The sequence below is a fragment of the Triticum aestivum genome, chromosome 2A (genome assembly GCF_018294505.1).
Source record: "Triticum aestivum cultivar Chinese Spring chromosome 2A, IWGSC CS RefSeq v2.1, whole genome shotgun sequence".
NCBI lineage: Eukaryota > Viridiplantae > Streptophyta > Magnoliopsida > Poales > Poaceae > Triticum > Triticum aestivum.
This window is the reverse complement of record NC_057797.1, coordinates 134,282,966-134,302,724: the sequence shown is the minus strand read 5'-3', so window position 1 is coordinate 134,302,724 and position 19,759 is coordinate 134,282,966.

Here is a 19,759-nt window from a genome sequence, read left to right as displayed (position 1 = left end):
TTTAGTTGTCAAAGAATTTCAGGGTGCTTAGTTTTGTCAAAGAATTCCAGGATGCTTAGAGGGTGCTTAGATCCAAGGGACTTACTTTAGTCTAACTAAAAATAGTCTCTTTAAGAGGCTAAAGTTCAAAGCACCCCTGACTAAAGAGGGGCTAAAACTAGTCTTGAGACTAATTTTTTTAGTTAGGGGTACCCCTACTAAAATGTGGATTAGTCCTCTCTCTACTCATTTAACTACTCTCCTTTAACACAGGCAAGTTCTGGATTGGAGGGTTTGGAGGATAATAAATGCTCATTAACTTGATTTTAGCCTCTTTAGTATTTGGATCCAAGCATGGGTGAGGCTAGCATGTTTTAGTCCCACTACTTTTAGTTATGGGACTAAAATGTATCCAAGCACCCTCTTAGTTTTATTCGAGGGGTGGGTTGTGCTGGACACCATTATTGTGACTAGCCTTTTTAATAGTACTATATGCATAATTTGGCGACGAGCGCTCTCTATATGTACCACCTTTTTTTAAATTTTAAGTTTTGCTCCATGGCGCAATCCATCGATACTACTGCTGTACAAAAGTATACATTTTTTAAAAGGCTAGAGGGTGGGGCAGTCTAGCTTGGCCGGTTTCACGAGAGGCGAGGGCCTTTGTGATTTGATGGCTCATTACTGCTGGAAGGCGGGGCCTTGTGATTTGACTGCTCGTATAAATGCGCCGACGACCTGATCGAGGAGGAGCAAAGAACCGTGTGGTATACTCAAGTTTTCCACTGGAGTAGTAGTACAACGGAGGAGCATGAAACACGGCAGTCCAGTGCGATATGGCGATAAAAATGATCTAATTTGCTAGTCATCTCATTGTTAGCATTGTTCTATTCATTCCCTCAAAAAAACCATTGTTCTATTCATGCCTCGCAGAGAATGTGACACGTGCGGCGAAACACCCGAAGCAAAAGATGAAACACAGGAGCAAAAGAAGAAGGAAGATTATCACCCCAAATGATCTAATTCGCCGCGGAGTCGTAACAGCTTCTTCATCGCCTCCACGACCTCCATCTCCTTGCGCGTCTCCTCCGGCATCTTCTTCATTCTGTCCATGATGCGGGATTTCTCGACGCGAGCCTTTATCATCTGTTCCACGGCCGCATTGCGTACCTTGACAGCAGTCGGGTGCTCGATGCAGAGCTTCGCCAACTCCTCCTTCTGTTCCATGACGAGGGCCTGCAACATCTTCATCGAGGAACTACTATTCTCATGCAGCTTCTTCCAGCCGGCGTTCTTCTCCTTCAACAGGTCGATCTCGTGGCAGAGCATCGCCTTGTCCTCCTGAAGTCGCAGGATTTCGCCGGTCGCCTTCTTCTCTGAGGCAATGCTCTTCTTCAGCAGCATCGCCAAGCCGGCGGTCAACTCCCCCTGGTGATTGAGCTCAGCGCGGGCATGTCGTCGAGGCTCTCCTTCAGCAGCTCCAACAAGCCTTGGATGAACTCCTTCTGCTTATTGAGGTGCTTATTGAGATGATCGGGCATGCCATCGAGGGATAACGACTCCAGCTCCGCCAGCTCGGCATGTTCGCCTCCGCGGCTAGGGCGCTCCTGGGAGCCATCGCCTGCCCGTGAGAGATATTTCGAGGTCTCTACGTGGCGGTGAGCCCTCTTTTTTTTCTGCAGCCTTGGTTGCCGCTCCCTTGTTACGAGTAGTTCTCGACCTAGAGCTCTGCTCACCGGCCATGGCAACGACGGACGAAGAAGAAGCACTTATGAGGAGGAAAGGTAGAGTAATTTTTGGTTAGGTAGTTCCCCTTTTTATAACCTAAGTACTAGCACTAGTACTAATACCTGCATAGTGGGAACACGTTCAGGTTTGGTATGTACTAGTAGGTGTGAGCAGGATTTTGAATGTGATGGGAACAAGGTAAATATTAATTGATGGTTTTGGTTTCGAGGCCCGAAACGGCTCCCGATGAGTTTAGTGAAACATAAATTTCAAGTACTACACTGCTCAAATGCGTAAATATTATGTTACTGTCAAAAATTGGCACAAAATACGAAGGAGACCAATGGAAGTACTACTAGCAACCCATGATTTAACTACTCGCATGCGCGCAGTGGAGTAATAATGTCTTTCTTCCGCCCTCACGTCCACTTTATTTGCATGTGCTGTATTAATTGACCATCAATGAAGTGATCGACTTTACACGCGTCAAATTATCACATGGGGTGGATCTTGGTACAAAATTGCGTCCGCCCGTGTACCCGCGTGTGCGTGTGAGGGAATGAGTGCATGCATGGCGTGCGTGCACATCTTCGCTTCGTGCATGTACCGCCAGTATGGCTCAGGGAGGACGAGTACATTCTTCTGGAACCAGCAGCACGTCACTATGATCAATCCACGCAAGGAGGTCGCGACAACACCTCCACATGTGCCACGTGGCTTCGTGAACTGTAAGAGAGACGCTGTGTAGCGTGCCATTGGTATTCTAATTTACGTGTTTTGCACATACTCGAAGTACTAGTAAGGTACACGTGCATTGCACACATCAGATTTTGCAACCAAATTATGAATAAATACCACACTATAGCATGTAAGCTCTGAGTCATATATGCCTGATGTTGCCCTTCGTTTAATTCTTAGTTCATCTCATTCAAAATCAATTAGTTTTTATAAAAAAGCTAAGAAGGCGGGAATAGGAAAAACATGGGATTATAGTGGAATGTCGTCTTGAATCCTACAGGATTGTATGAGTGTTTGATTGTGCATAGATAAAACGCAGAATTCTTTCAAAGAGGTTTGAGTGGATGGGATGTTTCCTATGAAATCTAGTGCAAATGAATCATATGGAAAAATTCCTATGGTTTACAATCCTACGAATCAAACAACCAAGATAGAAAAAATTCCTAATGATTAGAATCCTCCAAAATTCCTTTGAGAATCCTTTGAATCAAAGAAGCCCTTAATCTATTTTATGATTCATGGAATTGTGTGTTGTAAAGCATAAAGGAAAAACAAATAATGGAAATTCAACTAGAAAAAAGTTTGGGTAGTTATGATACAAAAGATTCTAGAACAAAAGAGAACCACTGTTGTTTTGAGGTTTGTGCATTATGCTTAAGTTCAACCATGGAGTCTGCTAGATTGTACATGTGGCAAAATCCGGTGGGGGGCTAGAAGATGGTGCGAGGGGTCGAGTGGAGGGAGACTATGAAGGAATGCACAAGTGCGAGATAGATATTTAGAGAGAGGGGGCGAACACGTGCACTGTTGCGCGTAGTGGCGGAGCCATGAAAAATAAATGAGCTAGGGGGGCCAAGCATTGCTAATCCTTTACGAGGAGGGTCAATTCATGAACTTAAACCATTTTAGCAGCAATTGTCTAATGATCACATCCATATTAGCCTCGATATACAGTGATGTTAGGGGGGCGGGGCAGGGCCCTTACTGCCCCCTGTCTTCGCCATTGTGCACGCGTCTGAGAGGTGAAGCGAAAGGCATGGATGATGAGAGGGGGACGTTGGATATATAATTAATGTGGGTGTATTAGCTATATATGTTAATCCTATATAGAGAGGTATAGATTGATCGATGTGGACGTGGGAAAGAGGGTGAGACCTCACTGGATATATCGATTGATCGGTTTGTGTGGAAAACTATGAAAGACCTAACTATATACACACATACATAGAGGAACATCGATCGTTGAGCATGCGCGCGTGAGAGATAAAGAATGCCCAATATGATGGAGAGGGGGATGTGTGTGGGTGTGTGCCTTCATGGGAGACCGACCTGAAGAAAAAGATTGCATGCGTGCAATGGATAATGCCGACTAGTAGTGTGTGTGCATGCATGCACGAGAGAAAGTTAGTGGTACACTTATAAAGAGAAGACTACTGTGTGGGTGTAAAAGAATAGGTGAGGTCATAATGAATGTAAAGTTGAATTCAAATATTTGAATAAGAGATCCTAATGTTTGAAACCCATGCATGCATGAATATAATGGAGATCTACGCGGTGTGGTTTGGAAACGAGCATGTTGTAACGTATACACATTGAACAAGGTCAGACTGATTTGAATTTGAGATACCGATGGCAGACATCATTTGGCCACGTCGCATCCGTGCATGGACACACTATTCTAATTGGAGATGATGGGCGGCTTTCGCATCACATATCTATATCTATACCCCTATATATATATATTATATTTTATATTTTTTTATATTGTGTGCTGGTAACTTTAACTTTGAAAGATGGTCGTTGGATGAGGCGAATCCGATGGTCCAAATATGGCAAATTTGAGCACTACTGGCCATTGGATATCATCTAGATTCCACTAGATTTCGCCACATGTATAATCTAGAAGATTCCATGGTTGAACTTAAGCATAATGCACAAACATCAAAACACAAGCACTTCTTATTTGTTCTAGAATCTTCCGTATTAGAATTTCCCAAATGTTTTTCTACATGATTTGCCATTATTTGTTTTTACTTTATGTCTTACGACGCACAATTCCATGAATCTTAAAATAGATTAGCTTTCTTATAAAAACTAGATGATTTTGAATGAAATGAACTACAAAAATTAAACGAACATTTACATCATGCATATATGACTCAAAGCTTGCATGCTATAATGTGGTATTTATTCATAATTTGGTTGCCAAATCTCATGCGTGCAATGCACGTGTACCTTACTCTAGTGTAAATGGTGTTTGTGTGTGTGTTTTGCGTGTTGAGATGCAAATTGTCTTTTTTGGGTACACGTTAAGCTTTCTTCCGAAATTTCAAGCCGTGCCTTGATATGCCGAAAATTCAAGCTACGTCTCTGTCTATCGTGCTGCGAAACTCCCGCCTCTTCAACCTGCGCCTTGTTAGCCCGAAATATTTAAGATATATCTTTGTCTCGTTGTGCTCCGACAACTCCATCTCAACCCGCGCCTTGCTATTCCGAAATCATAATGCGCGCGAAAACTCCCACCTCCTGTGAAATCCCGACACGCAAAATGCCCGTGGTACCCCTGGACCGAAAGAACCGCCTCAAATCGGTGGGGGTACTTTCGTAACTTACCCCATATTTCAGACAAGCGCGTCTCTAAGCCATGGTTCCCCACTGCCATCCCATCCGCCCACCCATTCGTACATCGAGGCCGCGAAAACCCGCGATGAAACCCCACACCCTGCTCCGTCTGCCACCCAGCCGGAGCCTCTTCCCCGACGATGTCGTCCACATCAACACCTCGACGTCCCTCATCCACCATACCGAATGAGGATCTGTCGTCGATCTTATCATCCCGCCGGTTCAGCCACCCCATCCTCCACCCCCAAGGAGCTGCCCCGACGTTCCCCTCGTCTTTCACGCCACCTCCATTCCCCCACCGCCGTCTTCACCCGCACCACCGGAAGAGCATCATCATCACCATTTCCTCGGATGAAGCTGCGGCCTAATCGGCGCCACCAAAAAGGTTGTACACTAATCGCCGCGTTTTCTTCTTGATTCGATCTCACGGTGCTGTCGGCGCTCGGTCCCGAGCCGACACGACGCGGCTCCATCCACGGAGGCGTCGCCGACCACTTCCTCCACGGTGTCGCTCCCTCAGCGACGACGTCCACATCAGTAGGAGCTGCTACTGCTTTAGCTCTCGCTCGCGCTGCTGCTCTGCTCTTGCTCTCGGTCCCCTGCCTAGTCTGCTCTTGCTATTGCTCTTGCTCGTGCTGCTGCTCTCGCTCTTGCTCTTGCTTGGGATGCTGCTCCGATTTAGCTACACTTCAGTCGACTGAATCGACTTTTGGGTCAGTCGATTTTCAGGGGGTGGGGGGGGGGGGGGGGGGGGCTCGCCGGGGTGAAGGAAGAACAAGCCGCAGCGGGATGTCATGCCATGATGTTTACATAGACAACATGTATCTGAATTATGGCATGCCAACCCATTTTCTAGAGACATAATATAGTTATATCATCTCATCCTGTTTACATAGTCATCATATTTTAAATTATGTCATTCTATCCGTGAATTATATCATGCCATCATGTTTCCATCGACGACATGTTTGTGATTTATGGCATGCCAACCACTTTAATAGACACATCATATAGTTATATCATGTCATCCTGTTTACATAGTCATCATATTTTGAAGTATGTCATTCTATCCTGTTTAGTTAGCCATCATACATGTGAAATTGTGTCATGCTATCCTATTTAATTAGCCATCATATATGTGAAATGTCCTGCTATTCTGTTTGCTTAGACAACATAAATGTGAATTATTTCATGCCCTGTTTTCTTCCCTACTATCCATTGCACCTGTCTATCTTACAATGTCTGTACATTCAATTACTTTTCTTGTTTATCAGCCATTTCAATTGGAGGGAGTGATGGCAGTATCTGTGGGAGTAAAAACACAGTCTTCAGAAAAGATCATGCTACCTGTCGATGCAGATAGAACCGCGGTTGTACTTGCCCAAGAACCAGCCCCACCACACATAACTCACACTCATGCAGATTGTACCCCTACCCAGTTGGACAGAGAACCAGCTACACCCCTTCTAACCCCAATCCCAGCAGATAGACACCCAGTTCCCGTTGACACATCACCGTCTCCACCACAGAGCACCCAAACACGAGCTGTTAGTAAGGCAACTGCAGTGCCCAAATCACGAGGACCACCACTCCAAACCCAAAGTCAACGCTTAAAGCAGAAGAAGAATTGTTCTCAGGTCAGGTTCCGTAGCTATGGTTCATACTACTTTGCTCTTGCATCACTGTATTTACTGATACCAACTAATTTCAAATTTGAAGGATGCAATTGAAACTCCAATGGCGCAACAGGTATGTTTTAAACCTGTTTCTTCAACGTGTTTGGCTGTTTGCTGTTGTAACTTGCTCTATGTTGATTTCAGTTTCAATTGAATAAACAATTATGTTCTCATGCCATGCACATTACAAGTGGTGTTATTGATGTGTAGTTTCCCACACTTATATTCTGTCTATGCCGCTTTGTCTTAAATAGATATGATTCGAACTGTATCTATCTTGATTTGGCAACATAAACTAGAACGATATAGACCATACAGTGACCATACTACATAGATATATGTTTGTTTCATGCTGTTATCCTGTCCACCTTACTACTGAACTGGTTTACCAAAATGAGTTTCATATACTACATTGTAAACCTGAGATGTGTTTGTTTGTTTCTCTTTTAGAACGCGGATAAAATATTGGAGAAGAGTACCCTGTTATGGAATGGTAAAGGAAGTAATGAAAATAAGGTTCAAGATAGTGAGACATCCCTGTTGGTCTCCAAGAAAGCTGATAAAAACTATATTGAAGACACTGAGACAACCCCAAAGTCCTGTCTTGATGTAGTGTTCGAGTTACTGGCTACCACTGCTGGCACCAGCTCTTCGAACTCGTTGCCTGAATTAATTCGGCTTCTTGAGTCTCAACTTCAAGTTGAAAGACATCGATCAGATGTTATGCGACAGGAAGCCGAAGGACTGAGGAAGTCCCTGCAGAATTCAGATGCATACTTTCTGGTGCAACAGCAAGCGCTGGAGGACTTAAGCGCCAAACAAGAGAAAGTTAATAAGCTTGCTAAGCATCTTGCCAGCATTATGGGTACCCAGGATTTTGTTTCTTGAGCTCTTCTGAAGTGGTTTCAGTTCTGGACTTTTTTTGCTGCGGCGTTTATATGCTGTTGTGTTCCCTATATTTGCACTGGTGGCGAACTTTGATGCCCAGTGGATGTAATATGTGTAATAGCCGTGATAGCCTAGTGTAAGTTGCTTGCTTATTTATTTCCTTGTTGTCTTGTTTATTTGTTTTCTTGTAGTCAGTGTAGTTCTTTTTCCGCGGGTTGCTAGTGGCTGCAATAACCTATTTTTTAAAACTATGCCACAATAACCATGGGCTAATATTTACTGTAGTGACACTGGGCCTCCTACCGGCAGTAGAAACAGTGGGCCTTCTACGGGCCATATAAACAGTGGGCCTTCTATGGGCCATAGAAACAGTGGGCCTTCTATGGGCCATAGAAACAATGGGCCTTCTATGGGCCGTAGAAACAATGGGCCTTCTACGGGCCGTATCAACAATGGGCCTTATACGGGCCGTATGATCGATTGGCCAAACATGGGCCAAACAGACCGCATTCTGGCCGTAAACGGGCTAGAGTTGGAATCGTCCGTTCATGGGCCGACCATAACGGGCCATCGTTAATAGGCCGTATTTGATGACGCTATGAAAACGGCCCAATGTATTAGCGGACCACAAACGGGCCGACTATAACCACGAGCTGAATTTGGCCCACGAGCAGAAAATGACAGCGACGGGCCGTAAGTAAACGAATGATGGAAAATAGCCCAAGAATAAATGGGCTCTGAGAAGGCCGAAAGATAACATGGGCTGGAAATGGCCCAATGGAATAACGGGCCGTTAATGGGTATAAAGTGATACACTGTTCTTTACAGGCCAGTTTCACCACGGGTCGTTAATGGGTGTAAAGTGATACACTGTTCATTACGGGCCAGTTTCACCATGGGCCGTTAATAGGCCAAGAGTTACATAGGACCTCATATGGGCCGAAAGACGTCATGGGCCATACATGGGCCAGAAGTGGAAATGGGCTGGAATCATATTGGATGGCCCAGATGACGCTACTGGGCCTAATTCGAATAGGGTGTAACGGGCCTTGGGTTAGCGGGCTGTAAATGGGCTATATGCGAACATGCCGTTAACAGGCTTTCCATGGGCCGGCCCACCACCTTTTGACCAAGTCAAACGGGCCGGCCTTTTCACAGGAATGGGCCTCTGTTGGGCCGTGCCACGTGTCGACATATCATAGGCGCCTTCTGTCCAATGAGTGGATGACATCTGTCCCAGCGATGAGCCGACACGTGTTTCCTCAAGCCAATGATGATTTTACACGTGGAAAATCCCCATTGGTCGGGGCTATTAACGGGTTATCGGATCCAAAACCCGAGCCGATAGCTTAACGATGTTCCGTTACGGTGGATGCCACGTGTCAGTCACCCTTGACGAAAGCACTTCTATGACGCGCGATTTATCGTCATGGAAGTGGACACTTCCGTGATGATAATTTTGGTGATGTCATGGAACACTTCTACGACAACACAGTTATGACTATCTTGATTCTGTCATAAAATCGTCATGGATGTACATGCATGACAGAAAACGTGACCTACTGTGACAAACACGTATCATCACAGAAGTGTATTTTCTTTAGTGGTAGTGCTTCTTCAACCTCTGGTCTTCTTGCTCCAGCCGCCCAAACCAGCGCCGGTCGTGCCTCGTGCTCCTGCCTCTCATGGCCGGCTACGATGCGGCGGAGGCCTCACCGCCCCTACTACTCCCACTGCTGGCCAGGCCATCCCTCTAGTCACCCAAACCCCCTGTTATTCTGTGGCGACGACAGCCTCACACCGCAGTGAACCAGTGAACACTCATACTCCTCTACGCGTGGGCATCCACTGCCGCGTCTTCCTCGGCTCCGCGTTGTGCCCTTCCTAGGCCTCGCCGTCGTCCACCGCCCTGGTGCTCTCGGCGCGGCGTGGTCAACGTTGTTAAGGAACGACTTCCATCGGACATGGACTGTACGTGGAGAGGCTGACAGCTGGGTCCACGGCCGCAGCAAGGAAGTGCCTCCTTATTACGCGCAAAACAATTATTCCTCCACCTGACAGCGGGGACCCACCGGACGGGCCACCATATTTCGTGAAAAAAACGTTTCCCCCTGACTGCTGGGACCCACTAGCTACATCTTCGCACGCAAGGAAGTGCGTCTGGGCAAAAAAACAATTCGCCCCCCTGACTGCTGGGACCCACCAGCTACATCTTCGTAGGCAAGGAAGTGCTTGACGGTCAGGACCCACCTGGTCGATGCGTACGTAGTGTTGTCATTCTGGTCGCGAATGTGTACATACATACTGGTCGATGTAGAGGCACGCACGCGTCGTAGTAGAGGCGCGCACATAGCATGTACACGTACGTACATCGGCCCGTGTGCAAGAAAGAAAGTACGACCACGTACGTGCATACGGGCAGGGTCTCGAAAGCCTACTCGCGTATACGTACGACCAGGGCCCGTGTACATGGCTGGGTTGGAATGGAGATACAACATCATCGTCGTGTTCATGGGGAGCCAACCGGCTGGGTCGGAACGGAATGCGTTGTCGTGTTCATCGGGAGGGCTTGGACGGAACAGCCGATGGAAACGAGGCCTGGCGTACCGCAGAACGGAGGAAACGACCTTTTGTTCGACCGGCCACGTTCGAAACGGGACCCTGTTCATCGGGAGGGGTATGGCGTACTGCAAAATGGAGGAAACATACCTCCTATGGTTAAAACAGGGGTACTATTGATCGGGAGGGGTGTGGCGTACCGCAAAACGGAGGAAACAGACTTGTGTTGGAGCGCTACGGTCGAAACGGGGGTCCTGTTCATCAGGAGGGGTGTGGCGTACTGCAAAACGGGACTCCACATGATACTGTTCATCTCCACCGTCGACCCACTCCAGCCTCCACGGGCTACTGTTCATCCACCGTCGACCTCCTCCAGCCTCCACCTGCGACTGTTCATCCACGGGCTCCTGTTCATCCAGCCTCCACCGCGCGCTACTCCATCGACTACTGTTCAACCAGCCCTCTCCACGGGCTCCTATTCAACCACCCCTCCACGGGCTACTGTTCATCCTGCCCTCCACCATCTACTGTTCATTCTGCCCTCCACGGGGTGGTCCTATTCATCCTGCCCTCCACGGGGTCCTGTTCATCCAGCCCCAACCGGCTCCATCGGTCGGGGTACTGTTCATCCAGAGGCAACACCACGGGGTCCTGTTCATCCACCCCCATCGGGAACTATTCATCCAAACCCCCCACAACGCTCACTGTTCATCCAGAGGCAGCATCGACCGGCTTTAGTTAGCAGCAGTAGCGAAGGAATCGCTCGATCGGGTTCAGTTAACAGCCATCGATCGATCGCTTGGGTTCAGTAACGCGTAGCCTGCAGTGCAATCGCTCGGGTTCAGTTAGAGCCCAACGCCTCGCTCAGGTTCAGTTAGAGCCCAACGCCTCGCACACACGCGCGTACGTACGAGAGAAATGCGCATCGCTCGGCCCCCGACCACCCACGGTAACCGGGGACTCCCCGATATTTTTTGCGCCCTCGCTTCTACCACGTTTTTTTCCGTCATGGACGGACCAAAAAATGTCATGCAGCTGCGTCTCCGGCCCGCCCAGGACGAAAAGCCCATTTTCTGTCATAGAAGTAGGACCCCACCACATCTATGATGATACCGTGTTTTGTCATAATTATTGTCATAGAAGTGTCATAAGTATGACAGAAAAAATTTTGTTCGACCCAGAATGTCACGGATGTGTCTTTTTTTGTAGTGTATAGACCCATAGGTCTGTGGTAAACTACTCACGCTTCATCAGAAGGGTAATAGAGTTGATGTAGAAGCCGTTAGTGATTGAATCCCCCTTCGATAGGATGCCGGAAAAGGCCCCAAGATGGGATCTCATGGGAATAGAAGGTTGCGGCGGTGGAAAAGTGTTTTCATGGATACTTCTGGTGGTTTGGGAATATATGTGAATATGTAGGAGGAAAATCTAGGTCAGGGGGCCACCGAGGGGCCCACAAGGTAGGGGGCGCACCCTCCACCCTTGTGGCCGCCTCATGGCTCTTCTGACTTGCACTCTAAGTCTCCTAGGTGTCTTCTGGTCCAAGAAAAATCATCGTGAAGGTTTAATTCCATTTGGACTCCGTTTGGTATATATTCCTTTTCTGTGAAACTCAAAAACAAGGAAAAAACATAAATTGACACTGGGCTCTAGGTCAATAGGTTAGTCCCAAAAATAATATAAAATAGCATATTAATGCATATAAAACATCCAAAACAGATAATATAATAGCACGGAACAATAAATAATTATAGATACGTTGGAGACGTATCAGCAAAAGACTAAGGAGTTAGCCATGCTGTGATGTATTACGGAATGAGTAAAGAGACTTGTCGGTAACAAGATTGAACTAGGTATTACTCCATGTTCGTTCGACATTTTTATACATTATTTGAGTTTCTGGGCATTTAATGTGCATAATTCAAATTTGAACTATAAGCACATGCTCCAGTGCACCAAAGTTGTTTGAAAAATCACATGTGTGTCCTTGGGTGAATTTCTAGGCCCCATGCAAGAGATGGGAGTGAAATTCAAACATCTGGGCGTCGTGGCTTGGCCGGAAAGATTGAGAAACTTGTTTTTTTAATACCTGTAAATCCAAAACACGCCTAAAAATCATGAAACTTGGCATGGTGTCATGACATGGCACCAACATGCTGCAGTAATTTTTTGGCTGAATTGGGACAAGCTTTGGTGTAAGCTTCTTGCAAACCGGAGCTTCCCTCGAGAAGGCCCGTGGTTCCGAGAGGGAACGTGTCATCTCCGTGTGCGAAACGACATACATACACTGCCTTCTCCCACCTTAATTTTTTTACACAGTCAAATTAGACCAAATAGAAATACCGTGCCAAAATTTTGGAATTATTCCGGGTTTGTTTGGCCTTTTTTAAACATTAATTGAATTTCTGCGCATTTAATGTGCATAATTCAAATTTGAACTACAAGCACATGCTCCAGTGCACCAAAGTTGTTTGAAAAATCACATGTGTGTCCTTGGATGAATTTCTAGGTCCCATGCAAGAGACGAGAGTGAAATTCAAACATCTGGAGGCCGTGGCTCGGCCGGAAAGATTGAGAAACTTGGTTTTTTTAATTCCTGTAAATTCAAAACACGCCTAAAAATCATGAAACTTGGCATGGTGTCATGACATGGCACCAATATGCTGCGGTAATTTTTTTGGCCGAATTGGGACAAGCTTTGGTGTAAGATTCTTGCAAACCAGAGCTTCCCTCAAGAAGGCTCGTGGTTCCGAGAGGAAACATGTCACCTCCGTGTGCAAAACGACATACGTACACTCCTTCTCCCACCTTAATTATTTTACACATGCTGATTAGCCCAAATAGAAGTACCATGCTAAATATTGGAATTATTCCGGGTTCGTTTGGCCTTTTTTATGCATTAATTGAGTTTCTGCACATTTAATGTGCATAATTCAAATTTGAACTACAAGCACAGGCTCCAGTGCACCAACGTTATTTGAAAAATCACATGTGTGTCCTTGAGTGAATTTCTAGGTCCCATGCAAGAGATGGGAGTGAAATTCAAACATCTGGGCGTCGTGGCTTGGCCGAAAAGATTGAGAAACTTGGTTTTTTAATTCCTATAAATCCATAACACGCCTGAAAATCATGAAACTTGGCATGGTGTCATGACATGGCACCAATGTGCCGCGGTAATTTTTTTGACCGAATTGGGACAAGCTTTGATGTAAGCTTCTTGCTAACCAGAGCTTCCCTCAAGAAGGCTCGTGGTTTTGAGAGGGAACGTGTCACCTCCATGTGCGAAATGACATATGTACACTGCCTTCTCCCACCTTAATTTTTTTACACAGGCTAATTACACCAAATAGAAGTACCATGCTAAATTTTGGAATTATTCCGGGTTCGTTTGGCCTTTTTTATACATTAATTGAGTTTCTGTGCATTTAATGTGCATAATTCAAATCTGAACTACAAGCACAGGCTCCAGTACACCAAAGTTATTTGAAAAATCACATGTATGTCCTTGGGTGAATTTCTAGGTCCCATGCAAGAGATGGGAGTGAAATTCAAACATCTGGGCATCGTGGCTCGGCCGGAAAGATTGAGAAAATTGGTTTTTTAATTCCTGTAAATCCAAAACATGCCTAAAAATCATGAAACTTGGCATGGTGTCATGACATGGCACCAACATGCTGCAGTATTTTTTTTGGCCGAATTGGGACACGCTTTGATGTAAGCTTCTTGCAAACTGGAGCTTCCCTCAAGAAGGCTCATGGTTTCGAGAGGGAACGTGTCACCTCCGTGTGCGAAATGACATACGTACACTGCCTTCTCCCGCCTTAATTTTTTTACACAAGCAGATTAGACCAAATAGAAGTACCATGCTAAATTTTGGAACTATTCCGGGTTCGTTTGGCCTTTTTTATACATTAATTGAGTTTCTGCACATTTAATGTGCATAATTCAAATTTGAACTACAAGCACAGGCTCCAGTGCACCAAAGTTGTTTGAAAAATCACATGTGTCTCCTTGGGTGAATTTCTAGGTCCCATGCAAGAGATGGGAGTGAAATTCAAACATCTGGGCATCATGGCTCAGCCGGAAAGATTGAGAAACTTGGTTTTTTAATTCCTGTAAATCCAAAACACGCCTGAAAATCATGAAATTTGGCATGGTCATGACATGGCACCAACATGTTGTGGTAATTTTTTTGTCCGATTTGCAAAGGCGCACACATTAACAATTATCAAAGTCATTTTGGAACAAGTGTTGTCACATTACAAATCAAAAACACAAGTAGTATTGAAACCGTGAGCGTTCTACTTACCAATTACATGCGGCCATGCGTCCCCTTTTTTGTTGGCTAGGAGATGTCATGCGGGGTAGCTATTTGAGTACGGGTGGCGTGCAATCAGACCCCTGCGCATGCTCATCGGGAGGAGAGCCCTTTGACCGCTACCAGCCGCGCACCTCCCTCCCAACGTCTCCATTAATGGCGCCCGAGCAATTGATCTACGGCGTGGCTATATGTCTCACTGGACTGAGATTTAAGAGAAAAAAATGAAAATATGAAAAGAAAGTTTTGCATGGATCTTGATGTAAGATCCGACGGACCTATATAGCATCGACTGTGACTTATAGCAAGCATGATGAATATAAGGACGATGACAATGGATAATAATTGTCTTACATATTTAGAAACATAATTAAAGAAAAACCACATGCGGCAACGCCAAAATACACAAGGGAAAAAGAAGAAGGAAGACAACGATCCGGCTTGCTGATCTCTACTTTCTTGATGCGTTGCTGCAGGCCGCGAGAACTAGTCTCCGCGGCGAGCGGCGACGAGCTCTTTCTTGTCCTCTAGATACTGGTTGAGAGTAGTCACGGATTCCTCCACCATCCTTCTGCGCTCGATGCGCAGCATGGCATTCTCGTCCATAAGTTTCTCGACGATGACGCCGGTCCTCTTCAACAAGGCAGTGGTCTGCTCCTGCTGCTCCGCACTTCCGACGATCTTCGCCCTCAGTAGGTCGCGCTCGGCCCGGAGCTTCACATTGCTCTCATTTAGTTGCCGGATGACATTGGTAGACTATTCAAACGAGGCTTTCAGGTCTTCTTGCAACCTCGCCCACCTGGAGATATGATCCATCTGCCTAAGGACGAGGGCACGCATGCGCATGTAAGAGTCCTTGCCTGCCTGCGAGACATTTTCCCAGGTCGCCGCGGCGCGGGTGGACATCTCTACTGCATTTACGGCACGGCGAGACATCTCTTCTGCTTCCACGGTGCGGCTGGACCAGTCTGCTGCATCGACGGCACGGCGAGACCTCCGTGCTACTTCGGCGGCACGGCGGGACCTCTCTGCTGCTACGGCCGTGCGGCGGGACATGTTGGCTGCTTTTGCGACGAGGCGGGACATCTCTCGTGCTTCCGCTTCCAGGCCCGCCTCTCCCTGGTGGCAATCTCTCGACCCAGAACTCATGCTGGCCATGGCGGACGCAAGGGAACGATGATGAATGACTCGTTTATTTTTTATTTTTTGTGGATGAGGAGTTGAGGAGGAATGTGCATTCATCTTGGAGTAGTAGTATTTATAACCGCGTAGTAATACGCTCCTAAGTTGGAAATCGTTTAGGTTTTGATCGGTGTGAACAAGTTTGCAATTTGAAATGTGACGGGACGCGGCCTCCCTGTTCTTCTAAAAAATTTGTGACAGGACGCATGCTCAAAATTTACTGACGGTTATATGTGCAGCACTATTCCCGGAAGGCGTAACATGGACACGTACGCCTTCTCGCTCGCGTACGTGGCGTTTGCACCATAGGGTGCACCGCAATAGGCAATGTCAGCACACGTCTTGTTCCAACAACCGTGCGCGCTCGTTATTACCATCACGCATTATTCTTTTAATTAGAATGTGTGTGCCCGTCTAGCGCACACACGTTGATCTATCTAACTCTCTCAGTTTGTTGTGGCTAATCGCAAATAGTTCATCCATGTGAAGTGTATGCCATCAATCGCAGACACTTTGATCTGGCTGACCTGTTTCTACTCTGTTTCCTAATCGCAAATATTTAATCCTTCTGAAGCATATGCCCTCAATCACACACACCTTGATCTGGCTGACCGTTTCTTTTGTGTTGCCTAATCACAAATAGTTCATCCGAGTGAACCGTATGCTCTATATCGCACACGCCTTCATCAGGCTGCCCGTTTCTGTTGTTCCGCCTCATCACAAACAGATCATTGGACTGAACCGTATGCCCTGGAACACACACCTAACTAAAATCTGAACCATGTTTGATGGCTCCGCCATCGCAAACGTTTTGCACCTTTTTTGACGGTTCTTTTACACCACTATTTGTGATTATTGCATCACACATAGTTTCGCCGAAGGGTCTCTGATCGTAGTGTCGCGTTAGCAGCATCCTGCAGTAGTGTGATTGTGTTATTGACAGAGTTCTTCAATCACTGCCACCAAGCTACAAAGGCTTTGTAATGAACTATAATATGCAAGGGATGAACAAAACAATTCCTGAGCTCTTCGCAATGCTTAAGTCTACAACATATCTATAATTTTTTATTGTTCCATGCTATTATATTATCTGTTTTGGATGGTTTATATGCATTAATATGCTATATTGTAATATTTTTGGGACTAACCTATTAACTTAGAGACCAGTGCCAGTTTATGTTTTTCCTTGTTTTTGAGTTTCACAGAAAAGGAATACCAAACGGAGTCTAAACGAAATAAAACCTTTGCAATGATTTTTCTTCGACCAGAAGACACCCTAGAGACTTGGAGCGCAAGTCAAAAGAGCCACGAGGTGGCCACAAGGGTGGAGGGAGTGCCTAGGGAGGTAGGGCGCGCCCCCTACCTTGTGGGCCCCTCGGTGACCCCCTGACCTTGATCTTCCTCCTATATATTCACATATATTCCCAAACCACCAGAAGTATCCACGAAAACACTTCTCCACCACCGCAACCTTCTGTTCCCGTGAGATCCCATCTTGGAGCCTTTTCCGGCATCCTGCCGGAGGGGGATTCGATCATGGAGGGCTTCTACATCAACTCTATTGACCTTCCAATGAAGCATGAGTAGTTTACCGCAGACCTACGGGTCCATAGCTAGTATCTAGATGGCTTCTTCTCTCTATTTGATTCTCAATACCATGTTCTCCTTGATGTTCTTGGAGATTTATCTGATGTAATCTTCTTTTGAGGTATGTTTGTCGAGATCTGATGAATTGTGGATTTATGATCAGCTTATCTATAAATATTATTTAAATATTCTCTGAATTCTTGTATGCATGATTTGGTATCTTTGTAATTCTCTTCGAACTATCAGTTTGGTTTGGCAAACTAGATTGTTTTTCTTGCAATGGGAGAAGTGCTTAGCTTTGGGTTCAATCTTGCAGTGTCCTCACCCAGTGACAAAGAACGGGTAGCGAGGCACGTATTGTATTGTTGCCATCGAGGATAAAAATATAGGGTTTACATCATATTGCTTGAGTTTATTCCTCTACATCATGTCATCTTACTTAAAGCGTTACTCTATTCTTTATGAACTTAATACTCCATATGCAGGCAGGAGTCGGTCGATGTGTGGAGTAATAGTAGTAGATGCAGGCAGGGGTCGGTCCATGTGTGGAGTAATAGTAGTAGATGCAGGCAGGAGTCGGTCTACTTGACACGGACGTGATGCCTATATTTCATAATCATTGCCTTGGATATCATCATAACTTTGCGCTTTTCTATCAATTGCTCGACAGTAATTTGTTCACCCGCCGTATTATTTCCAATCTTGAGAGAAGCCTCTAGTGAAACCTATGGCCCTTGGGTCTATTTTCCAACATATTAGTTTCTGATCTACTATTTTGCAGTATTTTACTTTCATATCTATAAACCCAAAACCCCCAAAATATTTACTTTATATTTTGTTTAGTTTTATTTATCTCTATCAGATCTCACTTTTGCAAGCGACCGTGAAGGGATTGGCCACCCCTTTATCCCGTTGGGTGCTAGTTGTTTGATTGTTTGTGCATGTATTGGTGATTTGTGCGTTCTTCTCCTACTGGATTGATACATTGTGTCATATCACGGGTTCTGGCAAAACCCTTAAGGTTTGAACACTGGGGTGCGCGCGAAGATCTCCCCCTACCGATCCATGTCCTAGCTTCGCTAAGATCTCACGGGCTAACTCGACGAACTCACAACACAAGGGACACAAGATTTACACTGGTTCGGGCCACCATTGTGGTGTAATACGCTACTCTAGTGTTGTGGTGGTGGATTGCCTCTTGGGCTGAGGATGAACAGTACAAGGGGAAGAACAGCCTCCTCGGCAGAGGTGTTCTTGTGCTTGGTGAACTTGTGGATGGGTTGGGTCTCTCCCTAGCTATAGTGGTGGCTAGTCCTATTTATAGAGGCCCTGGTCCTCTCCCCAAATACTGAGTGGGAAGGGAGCCAATAACAGCCAATTCGAAAGGGGATAGCTAGTACAACTTATCCTGACAAAAGCAGTCTTCGCCTGCCAAAGGCTCCTGTGGTGACGCCATCTTGGGCTCCACAGTGACCTCCGTCTTGCCGTCCTGCTGGTCTTGGTATTGTTGTACTGATATGGAAACCTTTGCTTGACACCTCAGTACTCTGCGTCTGCGCTTGCCTCCTTTGCACCAAAGAGGAAACAAGGACACTGTGCACGCTGGCGCCCGCCTGGCCTTGGTTGTCATGGCTCACGTCATTGGAACCTCGCGAGGTTTGCCTGGCCTTGATCTCTCCGCCCCTCGCGAGCCAGCCTGGTGAGGCCGCTCCTGAGGAGGTCTTGTGTCGTCCGCCTCGCGAGGCATGGCCCCTCGCGAGGGTCTTGAATGCTTGTTGGTGAAGATGGGTCATACGGGCCTGCTCGCAGAGCCACGCCGTGGGCCGCAGGCAGGCAAGTCTGGGGACCCCCATTCCCAGAACGCCGACAGTAGCCCCTGGGCCCAAGGCGCGCTCGGGCTTGGCTATGAAGCGAAGCCAAGGGGAAAGTGCGGAGCACCGCGGGCCCCAATAGCCTGCGGCCTCGGTCGACGCATGGCAGTTGATTGGACGTGGGCGTCTCCGCTTCCGCACGCTGCCTTGGAATCCGCCTGGCTATGCGGCCACAACAACCTACACAGTTATTCTTCCATCTCCTGCGCCATACTCCTCCAATTCCTCTGCTTCCCCCGGACTCCGCTCATCTTTCCAATCTAACCTGAGCTCTGCTCACTCCATCGCCATGGCGCTGACACAAGCAGATAAGGGGAAGAAACCTCTGTCTTTGGCTAGTGCGCCTCCGGCCGCCAAGCCCGCAGTTGGCCGATCGCTGGTGCTCAACGATGAGGCCATGGGCATGTGCGAATGCAACATGGCATCACAACATAACTCTATGACTCAAAGTATTTATTCAATAGGCTCTGAGGAGCAAGATATTACAAACATGGGTCTCATGACCCAACATTCAGAGCATACAAGTCAAAGCACATGCGGAAGCTTGACATGTCTGATTACAGACATCTACAAATGAAAAAGGCTGAGAAGCCTGACTATCTACAAGACCT